A 17,512-nucleotide genomic window follows, 5' to 3' on the forward strand; every position below is an offset into this window, starting at 1 on the left:
TCTTTGGTTTGTTTAGATGAGTCTGTCCATAGTCTCAGTGTCCAGGGGGGAGGACTGCTTGAACATTTACTGTTATCTGAACTTCTACAGTTTAATTAACTTTTCTCTATTTCACTAGACTATCAGGCCATAGCTAGTTGTCCATTTTTACCTGTTTTTTTGTTTTGGGTTTTGCTTCGTTTGTTTTACTGTCTCATATAACAGGTGTGTGTTTCCTAAAGATCAAAATTTGGCTCTGAAGGCTAAAGGGGCTCTGAAAATTGTGTTTGAGTGTATTCTGTCCACTGTGTGTATGACTACCTTTATAAAAACAGCAATGGCTCTTGCAAATACAGTGGGGAGCAGTCCTGGCTTTGATTTTAAAGGAATATTAAATATTGATCTCATATTATGAATAGGCAGGTATTATGGAGACAATGAAACAAAATATCTAAAGTCTGTATCTGTTGTTACACCTGTATCTACTTATAAGGCCTTAGACATGTATTTCCCTTTCTCTGTGCCTTGGACTTCCCACATGTAACACTGGGAGCTGAAGTAGTTAATTGCCAGTACCTTTGGGCTCCCAGTACAGTAGAGGGGAATTCTGGGTTGAAACCAACAGGAGTGGTTTCTTCTGATGGCATGTAGCCGGTCTCCGTGACCTGACTGGCCTCCGTCATGTTCACACAGTTAGAATGTACGAGTTACATAAGGTTGGTCAGTGATGGTAGAAACTGAGTCCAGAACACATCATCAGCTGTGTATGTAGCGAGGCCTCTCCATGATGTCATTACAGTGTAGAAGGATGAGATATGTACAAACTGAGAAAGATTTTGTACTGAGGAGCCAGTGATACAGTTGGATTTTTATGACTCACAGATTGTGATAAAGCCTGAAGCTCAAGCATGCAGCATACATTCAATAAGACAAGCCTCTGAGAGGTTTGTTTCTCATTTTTATATTTTCAAGATCACAGAGTTGACTGTTTCACCCAAAACTGAGTAACAAGGCCTCGATTTATTCCCTCCGTCGAAACCGCTCCAGTTACATTTGCCAATGGTTGGTTATTCTTTTTCTGTCAGTGCCAGGAAGAGCAGTATTTTTACTTAAGAAAAGGCACCAAGCATCCTCAAGCTTCTCATTAGAGGAAAAGAGAAACATCTCTCACATAAGCCCACTTTAGAACATATGAATGCAGCACTGTTCCGCAGACCATTTTCTCCTTTGCAATGCGGGCTGTCCACAGCACTTTTCCTGACCTCCTCCTCTTCCCAAGCCCCGAGACCCTTCCATCTGCTGGGCCGGAGTATAGACTAGCACCTACCGGTGGCAAACAGAAAGAGCCCTTGTTCTCTCTCTTGTACTTAGAGCCTGGTTCTACCATGCAGAAGCAGTTAGAGGTGAGGGAGAGAGTGTCATATCTCTAGACACTAGTTTTCCCTAGAAGCAAATGGGAATGAGAACATGGTCTTTTTCCTGAGGCCAGAGCAAGGAGTGAGGATGCATGGAGGGAGTCTTCTACACAGTGTGACCACAGTCAATGCACTTTTTCTTCCCTCTGTGAGGTCCAAGGACTCTGGCCAATCCTTGTTAATTCACTGGCATCTCTGTGGCCTATGGTATCACTAACGTGCCTTCCACTTCATTAATAAGACAGCAAGCAGCATCTGCAGTAATCGCTGGGGATTGTTTCCAATTTTATGTGGCATCAGGTCTTTTGGTAGACTCTGCCACAGTGCGTTTTAGTTGGTTTGTAGGTTTCTTCTCCTACTTCTCATAGTCCTTTCAACGTAGTGCAGAAGTAGGCATCTAAAATGCGATCCTGAGGACCTGCCTTTAAACCCTGTCTCTCACGTAAATCTAGTTTGGTGTATGCCAGACTCTTCACATTGAAATGGCATTCCTGTGCCTTAGGTCTCTGCAGAGCTGTGTAGGTTACTCCGGACCATTCGCTTCGGCTTGAGTTACTAGCTGTTCCAAAGAGGAAGTCCATTCCTTTTTCTGTTTCCTTCCTTTCCAAGAATAAGAAGTTATATGTTCTGTACCGGAGTACATAGCTCCCACATAATGTTCGGTGTCTGGCTGATGGAGGACTCCTACCTCTAAGGACTGGGATTTTTGCTTGACAAACATAATTCAATGCATTTAAATAATAACTGCAATTTGTAAATTGTCATTTACCTGATGGCACCGAAGTTTTCCTTGAAGATATAGCATTTTTACTCACATTTAGACATAAAGAAACCAGCTGAGAGTTGAAATAATTTGTCCATATATCCAAATTGTTGCTGTGCAGCCTGGATTTCAAGCAGGTCACTTTCTCAGACCAAAGCCCTATTGGAACTGAAAGATAATGCCCAGTCTAAGTTCAGGCTCATCACTTCTTAAGTAAACGTACATTTTCTCACCTAAAAATTAAGTAGAGCCTTCCACATTTCGTTAAGCCTGAGGGAAAGTCTGTTTTTCTCTCATTCTCTAATACCAAGGTTGTTTCTGTGGATTCTTTCTCTGTTGATTAGGCCACATGGGCCTGCAGATATTTGCTGCTGGCTTTTGCAGAGCTTGGTGTAAACCTTTTATTATGATCAGTAATCAAAGCCCACAGAGGCTTGCCTGCCTTCTCTATTAGGCACTGTTCTGCTACAAAGACACTATAAAAGGTGTGTCTGTATTAGTAAGCAGTCTTTATCTCTCTTTCATGATCTTCCATCCCATAGCTAGTAATTCAGTGACTTTGTCAATATATGTCCTATCGTTCCTCAAAAATATAATGAAACACTATTGTGTGGGATGAGAACAGAATTAAGATACAGGAGGGTTTTCTTAACTACCCTCTCTCACCCACTTCACTTTAGCAGGAGCTGTTCCTTCTGTTTTCCTTGTGTAAGGCACCATTCTACATCATTTCTAAGGTTCTTTTAAAACTTGCTGGATTTTCCCAACATGTTATAATTTTCATTTCATTGAATTTGTTTTTCTTTTTAAATGTTTACCCTGTGGAATACCTGTATATACAGTATTAGGAAGTATTCTTTATTTCACAGGTCTTTATAAAGCTGTGTCTGTTTGAAGTCATTAAAGCATGGCAATATCCGGAAGAGGGAAATGTTCTAGATGAGGAAACTCTTGGGCGGTAGATGTGACGACTGGAAGATACTGGTCTGATGAGAACACAAAGTCCTAGAGTGTGTGCTGTGTGGATGTGAGAGCAGTCGGAGGGGAAGGTAATGTGGTCTGAGTGGCCTAACTACCCGCTGCTCCTGCCACTTGACTTCATAGAATATAGACTGCCAAGGATAAGTAGATTTGCACATTTGAGAACGATGAAGATAGATGAGAGGATTCAGTCATTTCAGCGTCCTTGATTCTTCTGAGTGTTATCTGTGGTCTTAAGGGCCTATTCATCCTTGTGGTTGAAGTTGTCTGTGAGGTGGTACTTTGTGTTCCTTCTTGAACTTCCATGCTGCAGAGTCCCCGTGGATGGAAGTCAGTTATCAGTGCGTAGAGGAACCTCTGCTTTCCATCATCAGTGCCATGGAAGAAGGAAGACAGTTTTTTTCATATAGAATAACAGGCAGGATTTTGTAAGTGTTTCTAATGAGCTACCAATAACAAAATAAAACTTCAGTGGAAGAATTGACAGCCTGGATCTGTAATCTGCCTGACCTGACAATTACAAGAACTTATTACCACGTCAGCCTGCCAGATGGATCTCCTTGCAATGTAACGTGCTGCACTTGTGAATTTAACGTACTCTTCATTTCTCCCCCCTTCGTGTTTGTTGAGTTTGGGAGAGAAGCAGTTTTACTTGAACTAAACCCACTCATTTCAAGTGTGTTTAATGACAGCAATATGTGGCAGATAAAATAAAATCCTACGGCCTTGTTTGCTGTTTGTTTTCATTTCAGACCCCAGTGAAAGAATACAGAGAAGATTAAACAGCATGGCTCAAATGGAGGAGCTGAAGACAAATGATCGATTACCATGATTTAGCAGTTCCTCTCTGGGAGCATTTGGGAAGGCAGAAGATCTGAGCAGTAGCTATAAAAGTTGTTGAGGTTTATGTGGGACTTGGTGGTGTGCAAAGTAGGTTTCTGTTTCATGGCTGGCTGCAGCTCTATGCTAGCTGGCCAGAAAGGCTCCTCCTACCCACGCATAAGAGAACCCAGCCATGTCAAGCCCTCATTCTGAGTGGCAGAGCTCCCTTCACCCCTGTTCCAATCAATTTAGTGATTCCTCATGTGTGGTTTCAGGCCCACTCATCAGACCAGTATGTGATCTACTGAGGCACTTTGTGGGATCCTGTTTTTTTTAGCTTTATTAAAACATTTGTATGAAATACTCAATTCTCTTTACATTAGAACATTTGAGAATATATGGAGAACAAAAAAAAAAAATCTTTCCCTTGCAACCCACTGTTCCGATAAATTCTGACTGCCCAGGTAGTAATCAGTGACCTTTTGTAATGCATTATATATTCATAGTATACATAATACATACTGTAAGTATGTAACTGTGACATCATAAAGTGTTGATGTTGTCAACACGTTCTCCGAGTCACTCTTTCCCCTCCTGGCTTCGTCAATTAGAAGGAAACTGAATATATGTTTTCATGCTTACACAGAACCTCATAACAAAGAACATAATATTATTTAATGGATTACATTGTTGGGCTTCAGCTTTTGCTGTCTGTTCAGAATTGTGAAGAGGCGCTTCCTCGCTCGTCTGTTTCTGTGTAGATGTGAATTTGGAGTTGAATTCCACCATAACTAATGATACAGTCCCTGTGTTATCTAGCCTGGCTTCCGCTCGGGTGCTTGCTTGGGAGGTGTTGTTCAGACCAATCCATGTGCTTCTCTAAACAGATGGTTGTGGCAAAGAAAAAAAAAAGTGGGAATAGGTTATCTTCCAAAGCTGTGTGGTTAGGGTAGAGGCACTGGTTGTGGAAGAGGGGTAAAGTGTTCCTGTAGGAGTTTTGTTCATTTAAGAGTCACCACCCTTCAGGTAGAACTCGGTGGGTGCTTGATTCAATAGGAATATTTACCCTAAATAAAAACGGTAATCTAACACCACACTGAAAATTGTGTTTAGCTTATTCTTTGGTAAGGAAGGAGTGTTTAATATCATCAGACTTTAAAAATATACGCTTGAATTCTCAGTTCTCAGTATGTCAAGTCAAGAAAGTGACTTCCATACCCCAAGCCACCTTGCTTCCTTCACATTTTTAAGTGTTCTATTGGAGCTACTTATGAGGGACTGAGCTCATCTGAATTGCCTTGGGAACTATAGAAGAACACTCCTCAGGCATTTCCAAAATCATAGATGATCTGCTGTACTTTACAGTTAGAGAGACACAAAATAAGCTATCATAACATCCAGCTATTTCATGTTTTATTAACTATATTAATAAATTTATTTATTTTTAAAAACCATCATATACCATATGATCCAGAATCTTGGTTGTCTACATCCTGTTAGAATAAAGAAATGTTCAACAGGTTTGTTTTAATTAAGTCCTGCCAGGGTGCAGTGGGTCAAGATGACATTGGGTGGTAAACATTTAGAGTAGATTTCCTTTCTGTTTAAAGGGGGGAGGGGAGTATTAGAACACCTCATGGAGACTTGGTATATAATTGAAGACCCTACATAGCTAATTTTGACATCTCAGATAAACTTCCAGTGTTTCCATGTTGAATGGTCCCTAGTGGACAAAAAACTTACTTAGCTTTTCTCAGTCTTTCCTTCATACTCTTGGTGGTTCTCTTTATTTTTCTTGTGGACATGGGGAGAATGTTTCTCTGTGGCCTGTGGCTTCTTTGTACTATCTCTGGCTTACCCCAGTTCTTACATCTCGGGATGCTTGCACTCAAATGCCTGGAGCATTAAGGCCATTATTTTAGCTGGTTCTTCTCCAGTACAAATTGGGAAGGGATTCATCCTCCAACATAGGTCATGGGTATCTGATCTGGTTTTGGTGTAGTCTCCAATCCAATTAGTTGTGGCCAGAGTTCAGAATTACCTGTTATTCCCTTGTGGTAATGCATTTATTAAGATAAACAAACAGCTTCCAGAGACTCTTTGCTTAGGGAGAATCGTGGGTATGGGAGAAATTCCACATCTTACCTGCTCCTCTGTCATAGTGAGCCTCTAAATGTAGGTGAATTTTGAAGATTTAAGATTCAAGAAAACAAACTACCTTCAGAAATCCTCCAGTCAATGTCTTCCAATTATATACCAATATTTAATAATAGAAACTTCTGCAAATTTAGCTGTTTTGTTTTTTGAGTGTCTGTTTTTCTATAATTAAAAAACAGGGTGGGGACAGCAAAGGTCACTGTCCACTGCCTTTGTTTTCTTGAAAAAGCAAGACTTCTAGAAGAGAAGGCCCCAGCAGACGGGGTAGAAAGACAGCAAGGAAGAAGGCTTAGAGCAAGCATTAAAGTCAGGACTGGACAGATTCTCTTCAGCAGCATTAGGAAATGTGTTCCTGGAGAGAGGAGGGGTGCATCTATCGACTGATAGTGACCTATCAGTGACTAACCAAAAGAAAAGAAAATTCTGCTACATCATTTCACTTTTATCCAGAGTTTGGAGCAGTGATTTATGTGGATCAGGCAGATGAATGAGACGCCACAGCAGTGCAGATGGCCTCTGAGATAAAGAATGCACATGTCCACTAAACGATGAGGTTGCTGCTCTGAGACCCATATAAGATGTCATTATCAGACCTGTGCTGGATTTCTTGTCTTTCTAAGCACAATTGTCACTGTCTCCTAATTTAAGGTTAGCAGAAAAACATAGTAACAAATTTTAGCAGAGCTTTGATTGGGTGACTTCAGAAAACAGAATATATAGGTCTCCACTTAAGAGACTTCAGAGAGATGTCATCAATATTTGAGTATATCATTATTGGAAACTTATGGATTTGACCTTGAGCCCAAGGGAAAAACTGCTGCTCTATTTCTACATAGACAGCCTTGTTTTACCAGTCCCAGCCAGCACTAGTGATCTGATCTGAAGTTCCCTCCTGGCATGAGATTGCTTCTTGCACAATTTAGAACTTAGAGAAGCAGAGAAAGTATGAAGTTGCTGGATGGAGCCAAAGCCTACCAGAAAGGGCTGAGCCCCATCTCCCCTGGCTCTTCTCTTAGATCCACTAACAAGGTAAATCTCACTTCTCAGAACAATGAATGGAAACATGGACAGGTAACACCTGCTTCTCCCTGAATGACTCTTGTGAAAAATCCAAGAAGAATTTCCCTTCTGTAATTTAATCACAGTACTATTTGAGATGTCCATGTATATACCTAACCTTCCTAGGAGAAGAGAGTTGTGTGGGTTAGAGAAGAGTAAAGTTATTTAATTTCTCCAGAAGGTCTGAAACATGTCTTGGGATGTAGGTGCTCTTATAAGGATGTGAGGCTGGTGAGGTGGTGGGCATCATTGAGTGGCTCTCAGTGGTCAGAGGGCCAGGGGAAAGGGGGTGGGGGCTTAGGAAGTCAGGGTGAAGTAGATCTTAGACTTGATTCCCCTTGGTGGTGCAACTTAACTAATTCTATAATGCAGAGAATGGACCTTTTCAGTCTCCTACTGGCTGTCCTCTTGGCCTATAGATCTCCGTTTCCCATTAGCATTTCATTTCGCATTCAGATTGCATTTTGCATTTATATACTCTCAACTGGTGGGACACTATTGTTAGCTAATCTTCTGGTTAATACAAAGGTCACCAGGCCTGGAGGACAGTGTCATTCCCAGCCTTGTCCCTTCGTCTGCAGTATTATGTACCCGTGCTCATCAGTCTTAAGGTGAGTCATAAGCTAGTGTTTTGTGTAACCTATGTTTTTTGACAAAAACAATAGCTTCTAAAATGAGACTCTTCTCACAGGATTATGATCTTAAAAGATCATGTCTTTCCAATAAAATCCACATCTTAATGGCTCCTGTAAGGAACAACAGAATGTTTGTATGTTCCTCGTTTCACTGGTGATAGAACCACTTTTCAGAGAAGCGTAATGGAAGCTCATATGGAGACACTATATCAATAAAGTCTTGCTCTCTTGTTGCTTCATCATTGTTTATTCTCTCGTGTTAACTGTGAGTTCCATATGCGTAGAATAGACCCTTCTAGACACATGCATATCTGGATATATATGACAGGAAACCTTCTGTGTACCTTCCCTCAAAGTGACAACATACTTTAAAAAATATGAATTCTCGTTTATATACATTACCTATCAAGGTTTTGAAAAATGGGATTACCACAGAAATGAACACATTAGACAACTGTGAAATATTAGTGTTTCGATTCCTTTTAAGACGTTCTCATGTATCCTTTTTATTTAATTAAAATATAATTATGTTTTTCCTCTCCTCCTCCCATCAAGCACCCCCAATATTACCCTCCTCCACGCCCACCGCCTCCTCTTTTCTTAAACCATTGTTGTTAGGTAGATATGTAAATGAGTGTAGTATAAATACAACCTGCTGGCCATTCAGTTTGCCCGCATGTACACGTTCCTAGGACTGACCATTGCTCCCTGGAGAAGCCTCATTGTCCTGCTCAGAAGTTGTTAATTGCTTGTTGCTGTTCGCCTAGTGGTAGGGCCCTATGACTTCTCCACCTTCCTTGGGATGAAGGGTTGCCTTTAAGCAGCCATGCGGCTGAGATTTCATGGGTGCAGCTCTGCCATTGTCTGCTGTTTTAAAAATTCTCAGAAGTCATTCTTATTGTTTTTTTTTTTAATGAGACATAGCAAATGCATAATGGATCTAACTATAGTTAAGGAATTTAAATAACAAACAATAATACATCAGATGTAAAACAATGAAACATTCAATCCTTGATGTCTCAAAAGGAACATTTTATCACACGTCAAGGTTGTTGTTTTTCAAACATTTACCTTTAGAAAACCCATAGAAATCCCTTTATTGATAAACATTCAGACTCTTTGTCAATGTGGAGCAATTTACTTGTCAAGAAATGCAACTTAGATTTATGCCCTATGAAGAGACAGTACACACAGTGGTTGCAGAGTGTCATCTCGGGCTTTCGAAAGACTCTCTGTGTGAGAAGTATTGTTATATGATAGGACTGACTTTTTTTTTCCATTTAGTAGGAAAATGTGTAAACCACCTTTCGCTTTATAGTCTGACTATCTCAGCCATCTAATGTTTTGATAAGGAGATACTGGAACTTTGCAGCCTGCTGTTGCTTCTCAGCTGGTGTGTGCCTTTCCACGGCAAGGTGAAAGGCTCTCGTCCCAGCTGCTTCTTCTGGTGTGTATGTTAGATTTTTCCCGTGTGGTTTAGAATGTCATATATCTTGATCTTCAAACGTGTGGGAACAGGCCTCAGTAGACAGTTTTGATGAATTTGAGGTGATTTTTCTGATACAGAATATTTTACAAAAAGTACATCTTTTAAAACTGCCATTAAAACAAAACAGAAGAGAACTTATTTTCCTCGCGCTTTGCTGTGTGAATTGTAGGAACTCTGAGCGCTGAACAGTTCAGTGAAGAAAACTTTGCTGCTTACATTATATCATGAATAGAACCAAACCTGACTCCTGGTATCATTTTAATTTTCCCAGTTTAATTAATTGCGAATGTATTTATCTTGTACTCACATGTGTATGTGGAGGGGCAGTTACACCTTGGCATTCCTGGAGGTAGGAGGACAACTTGTGAGGGCTGGTTCTCTTCTCCCACCATCTAGGTGGCAAAACTCACATTCAGGTTGTCAGGCTTAGACGCAAGCACATTTTCTTGCTGATTGGTCTTGCCAGCTCCATTCTTGGTACCTTTATGGGCTTCCCAAAGTTATAGCTTCAATCTGTATGAGTCTCTTACATTTTCTTAAAGCGTTATAACTATGATGCCATTCAAGTTAACACATCTTAAGCATGGAGCTAATCATAGATGTTAAACATGTTAAACGTCATGGTCATAGATGTTATCTCATAAGGCTGTTGGGAATAGTAGATATGCAATATTATATCCTTTTCTTTGAAGTGTCTACTTTTTATTTATAAACTAATTCTATTAACTCTTTATATGCATAAGTGTTTTGCCTACATGTATGTCTGGACACTACATGGGCTCATGGTGTCTAGAGAGGCTAGAAGAGGGCATCAGATCTCCTGGAACTAGAGTTGCATATGGTTTGTGAGCAGCTATATGGGTTCTGGGAACCAACGCCGGGTCTCCTATAAGAGCAGCAAGTCCTCCAGGATCTACTTTTTAATGTAAGTTTCTTAGAGATAGAAACCTAGTAGGAAAACTGGCATCATAATTCCTTTCTTCATGTTAAGAAAAGCAGATGTGTTCACGTAATCTCAAGCGACTGTTCTGTGTTGCTGTGTCTTATCACAGAGTCCACAATATTGGAACCTACTGCTATCATTGCTGAAAACACATGGTGCCATATTTGTATCTGGAGAGCACCTACACCTGTTCTGTTTGATTGCTGCACTGTCAAGCAGATATTCTTATAGTTCCTCATCTTTATTTGAGATAATAGAACCTAGAGGACTTTCTGCAGAGCACACAAATAAAATACCTAGGTTTTAGTGTCTTATTTTGTCAGTATTTCCCTGTTTTCTGAGTCCTATAAAACCTAATTCACCTCAGGCTTTCCTGTTTTTTTCAACATCACATGGTCTTACCCAATATCAAGTTGAGTCTCATACCTACTTAGATGTCAGTTTTGGAGGACTTTTTAAAAGTTTCAGATCGTCCAATTATAAATTCCTAGTGCTACCAATCCTTAACTAAATATTCTCTAAGCCTTATAGAATTATTTCATTAGCGAAATCATTGTGATTTTTTTTCTTTTTTTTAATTTTTTATTAATTACACTTTATTCATTTTGTATCCCCCCATAAGCCCCTCCCTCCTCCCCTGCCGATCTCACCCTCCCTCCCCTTTCTGCACAAATGCCACTCCCTAAGTCCACTGATAGGGGAGGTTCTCCTCTCCTTTCTGATCTCAGTCTATCAGTTCTCATCAAAAGTGGCTGCATTGTCCTCTACTGTGGCCTGGTAAGGCTGCTCCCCCCTCAGGGGGAGGTGATCAAAGAGCAGGCCAATCAGATTATGTCAGAGGCAGTCCCTCTTCCCATTACTATGTAACCTTCTTGGACACTGAACTGCCATGGGCTACATCTGTGCAGGGGTTCTAGGTTATTTCCATGAATAGTCCTTGGTTGGAGTATGAGTCTCTGGGAAGTTCCCTGTGTTCAAATTTTCTTGTTCTGTTGCTCTCCTTGTGGAGACCCTGTCCTCTCCAGCTCTTACTATTTCCCACTTCTTACATAAAATTCCATTCACTCTGCCCAACAGTTGGCCATCAGGCTCAGCATCTGCTTTGATAGTCTGAAAGGCAGAGGCTTTCAGAGGTCCTCTGTGGTAGGTTCCTAGTTTGTTTCCTGTTTTCTTCTTCTTCTGATGTCCATCCTCTTTATCTTTCAGGATGGGGATTGACTATTTTAGTTAGGATCCTCTCTCTTGCTTAGTTTCTTTAGATGCACAGATTTTAGTGAGTTTGTCCTATGTTGTATGTCTATATGAGTGAGTATATACTGTGTGTGTCTTTTTGCTTCTGGGACAACTCACTCAGGATGATCCTTTCCAGGTCCCACCATTTACCTGCAAATTTCATGATTTCCTTATTTTTCATTGCTGAGTAATACTCCATTGTATAGATGTACCACAATTTCTGCATCCATTCTTCAGTTGAGGGGCATCTGGGCTGTTTCCAGCTTCTGGCTATTACAAGTAAAGCTGCTACAAACATGGTTGAGCAAATGTCCTTTTTGTGTACTTGAGCCTCTTTTGGATATATGCCCTAGAAGTGGTATGGCTGGATCTTGGGGAAGCGCTATTCCTAGTTGTCTGAGAAAGCGCCAGATTGATTTCCAGAGTTGTTGTACAAGTTTACATTCCCACCAGCAGTGGAGAAGGGTTCCCCTTTCTCCACAACCTCTCCAGCGTGTGTTGTCACTTGAGTTTTTGATCTTGGCCATTCTCATGGGTGTAAGGTGAAATCTCAGGGTTGTTTTGATTTGCATTTCCCTAATGGCTAATGAGGTTGAGCATTTCTTTAAGTGCTTCTCTGCCATTCGATATTCCTCTGTCAAGAATTGTCTGTTTAGCTCTGTTTCCCATTTTTTAAGTGGGTTACTTGGTTTGCTGCTTTTCAGCTTCTTTAGTTCTTTGTATATACTGGATATGAGTCCTCTGTCAGATAAAGGTTTGGTGAAGATTCTTTCCCAATCTGTAGGCAGTCGCTTTGTTTTGATGACAGTGTCCTTTGCTTTGCAGTTTCATGAGGTCCCATTTATTGATTGTTGCTCTTAGAGCCTGTGCTGTTGGTGTTCTGTTCAGGAAGTTTTCTCCTGTACCAATGAGTTCTAGGGTATTCCCCACTTTTTTTTCTAGCCAATTTAATGTGTCTGGTTTTATGTTGAGGTCTTTGATCCACTTAGACTTCAGTTTTGTGCAGGGTGATAAGTATGGATCTATTTTTATTTTTCTACATGTAGACATCCAGTTGGACCAGCACCATTTGTTGAAAATGCTATCTTTCAACTCATAATTCCTTATATTACTTCTTTTGATACTTGTTTTTTAGAAATTTCATGTCTGCTTTGAAATAGGACACCTGAAATCAAATGAAAACATTTCTGTTTCTCTTCTAATGAATAGCACTCATTGGGGCTGTAGAGGAGACTCAAAGGTTAAGAAAATGGCTGCTCTTCCTGAAGGGCCAGGTTGTATATCAACAGTCACATTATGTTTCTCAGCTGCCATTAACTCCAGAAGAGGATCTGATATCTCCTGTCCTCCACTGGCACCAAACATGTACACGCTACAGAGACATAACATATAAAATTAGAAAAGTAAAAACAAATGGCCAGCTATGTTTTTCACGTTTTTAGCACCTTACCCAAAACCTATTTTTTGCTCATAACCTTAGTCCTGGTTTCAAAGACGGCAGGGGTCTATGTTAGGAGGGATTGATGGTATAAAGGAGAAAGCAAGCCTGTGAGATTCTATTGTTATTAGTTCAGGGTTCTTCAGGAAGCAGTGCCTCTTAGTAACTAACTGTAGGAATAAATCTTAGAGTCATAGGTATTATTTCTGCTTTATCTGTTGAAGAACTTTATATAAACTAATCCTTTGCAGGAAGCAGAATCTTACATATTATTTTTTACACAATAGCTGACATAACTGAACACCGTGGGGCAACTAGGCTCTACAGTAGAGTCAAAACATATAGTACCTTTGTCAAAGTATATAAAATATTTGAGAGGTTAAGCTATTAGGAGCTGATTTGATGAATAAAGTTTTAAAAATATTTTAAGGATAGAATTCACTTCACTTTCACTTTTGTAGATCAAATTATCTTTTTCTTAAGGAATTGATCAGTACAGTAACAAGTATTTATTGAGGACCTGCCAGGAACAAGAGACATTGCATGGTCTAGACTTAAAACCTAACTTGTAATAACATTTACACTAGCACTTTTCTGTGTCATGTTAAATGCAAGTGCTGAGGGTCAATTTTGGTGACCCAGTGTTCATGTTGGAAGCACAGAAAAGTCAAATGTTTGGCAATTTGAGGTCTTTGAGAAGTCTTCATTCCTGAAAGGTTAGGCTGACATCTGTATTCTGGAACTCTGCACAATGGAGAAAGAAGCGCTTTTCTGGGATAAAATGTGCTGAGGCATAAAGGAGCAAGGGACAGTAGCTATGTGAGTGGAGAGTCTGTCCTGCAAGGTATGTGTGACTATGTCCTCTGTGAGGTCACAAAGAAGGTGGAGGCCAGCCTGAGGGTATGTCATGGTGGTTTGGCCACAGAGCTAGCCACAGTTAAGCTAGGCACAAACAGAAGGTCCTGCGCTTCTCAGAGTAAGATGTATAGAAAAGATTGGCGCTTTCAGCTTTTTGAAGAATTTGATGGGCTTAGAAAATGGAGTAAGTGAAACAGAGAAGGAACGTATGTGAAAGAATGTGTTGGGGATGGTGGGGAGCCAGTGCAGTGCGGTGACCCTGTGTCTTGTGCACCCTGTTCTGTAGGCTGCTGGGCAAAGTAGGGGCGTGCCTGAAGAAGAACAGTGGAACACTGAAGGTTTGTGATAACAGCTCGGTGTGTGTTAGAGAGGTAACCTGTGAGGTGCTTAAATGAAGAGGCCTTGTGCTGTGAATGAAAGCCAGGGTGGCATAAGTAATGCCTTCCTTCCGGTCACGGGGCAGTGCTTACCCAAGCAGAATAGTGTATAAACCCTCTTGATGTAGCCCCTCTGCAGCTGTAGCCAATTATTAGTTCTTACGCTGAGAAGTTATACTTAAACAAGATATCAAATAGTAGCTGACATTTTTAGAGAATTTTCAATGTGACTTTCATTAGTTAAATCACTCGTAAGAGTATGGTAGACTATCATTTCTCAATATTTTACAATTGAGGAAATTGTAGCAGATAGATCTGACCCAGTGGGGTGATAATATGCACAGATGTGGTCGTTGAGCCACAGTAGTAAGGCTCAGAAATGTAAACATGAGTTGATAACCAACATATACTTAAAGTACTGATACCCTCTGTATGCTTGGGAAGAGTGATGCCGAGCAAAGAGGTTTGGGTTGTTGTTGTTTTTACTGTGCTTTTGGACAGTTTGGAGATTATAATAAGATGATAGGCTCGTGCAATGCTTACCTCATACTAGCTGTAAAAACATTTAGAAATATTGTACTCATTTATTCCAATTCTTACACCAGCCCTAAATAACATCATTTGTAGTAATAAGCTTTTAAATAAACAATTTCAGTTTCGTTTCAGTTATATTTTTGCATTGTTGCAATCTAATAGCCTTACTAATTCTGGACTTTTTTGTAATGTGAATATCTAATTCTGCTCTGGATGAAATTAGTATGCCTGCTTTATAATTTTGTGTAAAGAAATATGAGAAATGTTAAGTCCTTTGATGGGTGATTAAAACTGAGTAATCATGCCCTCATCCTCTCTTGAGTTCTCTGTATATCTTATAGGTAAGGAGGATACATAAATAGAAGAGAATTCCTATGTGATCTTTGGCAAACGTTTTTTGATATTATAATTCTATCATTTCCTTCTTTTCTTTCCTTCCTCCAAAACCTCCCCCGCACCTCACCCCCTTGTTCAAATTTGTGGCGATGGTGGTGATGGTGGAGGTGTGTGTTTGTGTGTATTCCTAAATACATAACTGCAACTTTTTCAGTCTGTATAATGTTACTTGCATGTATGTGGTTTTAGGATACTATAGAATCTTGGTATGCTTGTTAAAAAGGCTCATTTTTTTTCTTGTGTTTTTAGAAGCCCCTGTCATTTTTATATATTTAGTATTTATAAAACAATGAAATATTTGGGATTTTTAGGATTCAATAAATTTAAAATAAAACTGCTTTTCATACATGGTAGAGAAGTGGTTGCCCAGTATGAAGAGTGTGTGCTTTTGAGAGTCATGGTGGACAGTTGGCCTCAGGCAGGGAACATCAGATAGGACACTGAGAAGGCAATGCAGTACCCAAATCGCTGAGCCTGCTTGGGAGCACGTAGCTCTGGGATGCCTTAAAATAAAAATTGCAAATGCCACAGATTTAATCAATCCTAGTATTTCTCTTATTCTCCCAGTCCCAAGTTAAAAATAAAATTTGCCTGCCTCATTTTCCTACGTGCTAGTTAGCAGGATTAGCTGGAGCTCTCAACAGGAGAGCAATAGATACAGTAGACGCCATTGTGTGGTGGGTGAAAGCCCGGCAGAGATAATTGCACAGTCACTCCCACTGTATTACCCTTCAAAGAAACCGAGCCTAATATTCTCCTCCTAAGCAATTTAACCAACTTCTAAAAAAAAGTATAGGATATTATTTAGAGAATGGAATAGCTACTGTATATAGTCAGGAGGGAGAATTATAGCAAATTATTACACTCATTTGATAAGTGTATAAAGAGCTAGACTCAAAGCTTTGTGTTGTGCCTCCTCGGGAATTGCTCATTTCTGCTAACTGACCTGCACAAAGGTCAGTAAAAGAGCTGCTTAAAAAAAAAAGAAAGAAAAAAAAGAAAAGAAAAAAGTCAACTGTTGCAACAGTTTCCTCCTTAGCACAGACTAGGTTTCATTTCATGCTCCCTGAGATCAAACTCATTTTGTTCTTCAGATGTTGTAAGTGATGACTTTTCTTTCTCTTTTGCATCTCCAAAGAAGATGTTCACATCTAAACCCAGAAAACAATTTTTAAATGTGCAATAAGACTGTGTTTTACTATCCATAGTATGTGTGCTTAGGTGTGTTGGTGTTTGTAGGTGTGATTGTGGCAACCTTGTATGTATAATGGCACACCAAAACACCAGTGTTTTCCAAGCATAGGACTCTATGCAGCACTTGTCAGGGTAAGAACATCCCCAAGTGCCCCAACTCATCCACCCATTTTACCAATAAGATGGCAGTAATAATGGGGTTATTTTTCTTTTTATTTTCTTTAAACAGCATCAATGTGTGTGTGTGTAAACGTTGACACTTCAAATTGAGGAGGTGCGTTTGCATTTGCCATTATGTTTTCTTCACCAAGCTAAACAGAAACAAAACAAAAAGAATCAACGTTGAACTAGTTTGCTGTTGATTGAAGTTAAGCAACATGTTTCTAAGGCCAGACAGCCCTTACAAGCATTTGACGGCCGAGTTCAGCAAATCTCTTAATCTGTGGATGCCTCATGACAGTATAGGCTGTAAGTGTCCATCACCTGCCCAGACAGCTGTGGGAATGAATCTTGGCATACCTAGAAGTGTAGAGGACAGCATCTCTCACAGGCCTATACTTCTGCAATTCTAAACCCTTTATCTCTTGAGTTACTTCCCATTTCCAACCGATTCCTCCTAGTCGGATGGTAGTAATGACCTAGAATTCACTGGTGGTGCCTGATCATCAAAACTGATCATGAAGGTCAGGGGCTTGGAAGAAGATAGACCTGGTGACAGTGGAAGATATTACTGAAGATACTGCTCTTGCCATTGTTCCTGTGGCCTTGATGCCACTATTACAGGAAAAGATAGAATTACTGTGACTCTCAGTTGAAACTTGACTCAAGGACTGAACTCTTAGTGTATAGAATTCTTTAGAACATGTAGAAAGCCACAGTTTGCTTTGTGTTTTCACAACTAGAAGGGGGAGTTACACAGGATTTAATAAAACCGACATGAGTAAATAATTTCAAGCCGTGTCTTTTCAACAAGTACACAATAAAAATTTAATGAAGAAACAGCCATTATTTAAGTGGTAATGATTTTGTTTCTAGAACTGTAATAGCCAAGGGTATGTTTTATAGTAAGCAGTACCTTTGATTTGATGAGGCATCACAACAGTCACTCCAAATACTATGTTCCTCCTTGGAGATTAACATTGCTAGCCACATTAGCAGGATGAAGGGGGCCCTGTGCCTGTGATTAAGTAGAATGCTACAGGAGGAGATTTGGGAGTTATCAGAAGTCTGTAGAACTGG

General features: G+C 40.0%; 1 protein-coding gene across 5 annotated transcripts in view; it reads left to right on the forward strand.

Annotated features, from left to right (window-relative positions):
• The window catches only part of Lpp (LIM domain containing preferred translocation partner in lipoma), a 589,358-nt gene that overhangs the window by 308,359 nt on the left and 263,487 nt on the right, over positions 1 to 17,512 (forward strand). The window lies entirely within an intron of this gene.

This window comes from Meriones unguiculatus, chromosome 17 (genome assembly GCF_030254825.1).
Source record: "Meriones unguiculatus strain TT.TT164.6M chromosome 17, Bangor_MerUng_6.1, whole genome shotgun sequence".
In the NCBI taxonomy this organism is placed as follows: Eukaryota; Metazoa; Chordata; class Mammalia; order Rodentia; family Muridae; genus Meriones; species Meriones unguiculatus.